This window comes from Schistocerca serialis, chromosome 11 (genome assembly GCF_023864345.2).
Source record: "Schistocerca serialis cubense isolate TAMUIC-IGC-003099 chromosome 11, iqSchSeri2.2, whole genome shotgun sequence".
In the NCBI taxonomy this organism is placed as follows: domain Eukaryota; kingdom Metazoa; phylum Arthropoda; class Insecta; order Orthoptera; family Acrididae; genus Schistocerca; species Schistocerca serialis.
In genome coordinates, this window is record NC_064648.1 from 199,500,938 (window position 1) to 199,504,334 (window position 3,397).

Consider the following 3,397-nt stretch of genomic DNA (forward strand, 5'->3'; position numbering starts at 1 on the left):
TTTCTCAATCTTTCTCTAAAGTCAACTGCCACGTGACGCCGCACCCGAAAATGTTCTACAAATTCATTGTCACTATAGTATAGCACCACACTCTTTACACAGCTCTAGATTCCTTGTCTCTTTTGCGGTTGGAACATTTCCAGCTTCTCATCGCTCCATAGAAAATCTTATTCAGTTTCGCTGGGCATCTGGAATAAATAATATTAATAAATTTCACGTTTCAACCACATGTAATTTCTTCGCACTCCTAGTAAATATGACTTCATATAAAAATAAATGAACTGCTTACCTTAAAATTAGTGGTGGGCAGGAAATCGCGTATCTGTTAGAAATCACAGTGACTGAGAAGTCACAGATATCACAGTAGCAACTTTACAGAATCTAACTGCGATTTCAGTCACAGTTAGCAGTCGCAAGTAGTATTTCACATTGAAAGACGTGAGCCATCTATTGGTCGAATTTAGCACTGCTTTCTGCGATTTCAGTGACAAGTCGCAACTAAGAGTCGCAAGTAGCAACTAGAAAGCGCGGTTAACAGTGCCATCTGTGGGTCAAAGTTCGTACTACGTCCATCTCTGCGGTACGCTATGGAGTCTAACTGCGATTTCCGTGACAAGTCGCAACTAAGAGTCGCAAGTAGCAACTAAAAAGCGCGGTTAACAGTGCCATCTGTGGGTCAAAGTTCGTACTACGTCCATCTCTGCGATACGCTATGGAGTCTAACTGCGATTTCCGTGACAAGTCGCAACTAAGAGTCGCAAGTAGCAACTAGAAAGCGCGGTTAACAGTGCCATCTGTGGGTCAAAGTTCGTACTACGTCCATCTCTGCGGTACGCTATGGAGTCTAACTGCGATTTCCGTGACAAGTCGCAATTAAGAGTCGCAAGTAGCAACTAAAAAGCGCAGTTAGCACTGCCATCTGTTGAGCAAAGTTCATACTACGCTATTCGCTACCGAGTCAAACTGCGATTTCTGTGACAAATCGCAACTAAGAGTCGCAAGTAGCAACTAAAAAGCGCAGTTAACATACTTCTCCTAGTGTCATCTGTTGATCGACGTATGTACGTTATGAGAGCCTTGTGTCTCACGAGATCGATGTGCTGTGTGTGCATGTGAAGGGCTTATTTCAATAGTGGTACAAGTCCATTCTTGTTAATTTTGAGATATAGAGTCGTAAAGTTAAATGAGTGCTGAAAAATCTGCAGTTGAGATACCAGAAATATTCACCATATGGCTTCTTGCTAGAGATGAGCCTTTATTTATGTTTGTTTGGATCACTAATTTCAGAAGCATTATAGACAGAAAAGTGTAGGTAATGGGCTTGTACCACTATTGAAATAAGCCCTTCATATTATATGACGACATGCACATTCAGCATCAGTTATGGTTGGTCAAATACTGCTGTGACTCTGAATGTATTATATTAATAAGAAGCGACATTGCCTTTTTCTCCTGAAAATATCGAGTAACGTAACAAATGTGTTTGATTCTGCTTCCAATATGACAGTTTTGGTTAATACTCCACATGCCTACAGGACTTTGCAATGTTAACACAGCAGAACTCAGACATCTGTATAAGTGTAGAGAAATGAAAACAGTCATATGAATGCCTCACAGTTCAAGACTCGGGAGAAAAGTTTTACACCTGGTGTTCTACATGGCAACTTCACACACAAGAACTTTTTGCCGACACTACTACCACCTACATAAGTAAGCTTTTCCTGTGTCACTTTCAAGTAATGCACTTAAGCTATTCCTGATTTAACTGGAAGATCTGTACTTCCCACTTTCATATCAACAGCCTCAAAATGCATATTGTAGACTTCGGGATATGTTACAGGTCAGTGTCACACCAAGATTGTGGAGAAAGGGGGGGGGGGGGGGGGGGGGGGCATGTCACTCTCCAACAAGTGTTTACCAATAAATAAGTGGCGGAAAATTACGGGTATAGGACGGCTTAACATGTGGAAAATGAGATTTTTATTATTCACTCAATGTATTTAACATTTATTATTCCTTTAAAATCGCACAACAACTTCAATAAAACACTTTAATCAGTCATACACTTATTTCATAATTATTTCACTTTTAAACTGCAAATCCTCTAAGAGCTGTCTTGAATCTTCACGAGTCTCTCTCAACAGCCTTGATGTGGATAGATATGTACAGCAACCAGTAATCAGTCAGAACTGCGTCTGCAAAAACACAAGGATTATTAAACAATTTTTGCTGTCACTAATTACTAGCAATATAATTGACAGAGTAGATTGCTAATATTTGCTATATCACATTTGCTAATATTTGCTATATCACATTCGCAAGAACGATCTCACTGAAGTAATTAAGTCCATCAAAACGCTTAGAAACTAACCTGTCGTCTGACGAAAACGGTCTAAAGACTGGCAATTTCTTCAGATCTGTTGACAATGATATTTTGAATTATCACTTTACTGAGTGACTGAAATGTAGTTCAGGTACCTATGAACATAACAATATGTTAGAATTCATTTTCTAAACACGAACTATTACGGTACTGTGCGGCTACTTACATATTAATTACACTATTAATATTTTCACAGTTGTTTCTTTAATACAAAATTAAAGCCAACGGAAGAATAAACGTAAAACATACTTACCAATGACAGGTTTGTTGAGATGCAATTTTCTGTGTGGACAGATGTAACTTTTTCATACGGTGGTACGTCGCAGAAGTAGCAGAAGTCACAGAAATCGCAGAAGTAGCAGAAGTCACAGAAATCGCAGAAGTAGCAGAAGTCGCAGAAGTAGCAGAAGTCGCAGAAATCGCGGAAGTAGCAGAAGTAGCAGTGGCGGAGGGATACGCGACTTAGGTTCCTTAACTGCGACTCTTAACTGCGACAAATCACAGTTAAGAATAACAGATACTGAAAAGTAGCATTCACAGAAATCACTGATATCGGAAAATCGCAGTTTAGCCCATCACTACTTAAAATAAACGACGATGAAGCGTAAACAGCAGTACCCCACACCTACTGCCACAACAGCTTCCACGAGAATAAACTTGAATGCACGTGGGTCGTGGAATCTACCCCCACTCCAACCCACGAAGCTCCGCGAATGGGCGAATCCTCAAACGCTGTTTTGTCAGTAAACTACCAACAGTGAAAAATCTAAAACTTTCAGAGAAACGATAAAAGTTGGAATATTCCATATTGGAATCTAATAATTAGCATTCTGGAATGTTTGAGTTGATAAACTCGTTAAATTTTCTGTTAATATCAATTAATGGTGTAATATACTGACGATAAATTATTATTATTTTTTATTTTTTTGATTAGTTGGGACATATGTATGTATGCCTTTCTCCATATGACTTAAATTTCTCCGATATAAGTTTCTCTAGCTGCTATTCTGTATA

The 3,397-nt window shown here is 39.0% G+C and overlaps 1 long non-coding RNA gene across 1 annotated transcript; it reads right to left on the reverse strand.

Moving 5' to 3' along the window:
* Window positions 1-2,115: 2,115 nt before the first annotated feature.
* On the reverse strand, window positions 2,116-2,880 carry LOC126426780 (uncharacterized). Its single transcript, XR_007576421.1, has 3 exons — window positions 2,637-2,880; window positions 2,372-2,478; window positions 2,116-2,195 (listed from the first exon to the last, which is right to left on the reverse strand). It is a non-coding gene; the product is annotated as an uncharacterized LOC126426780 (long non-coding RNA).
* Between the last annotated feature and the right edge of the window lie 517 nt (window positions 2,881-3,397).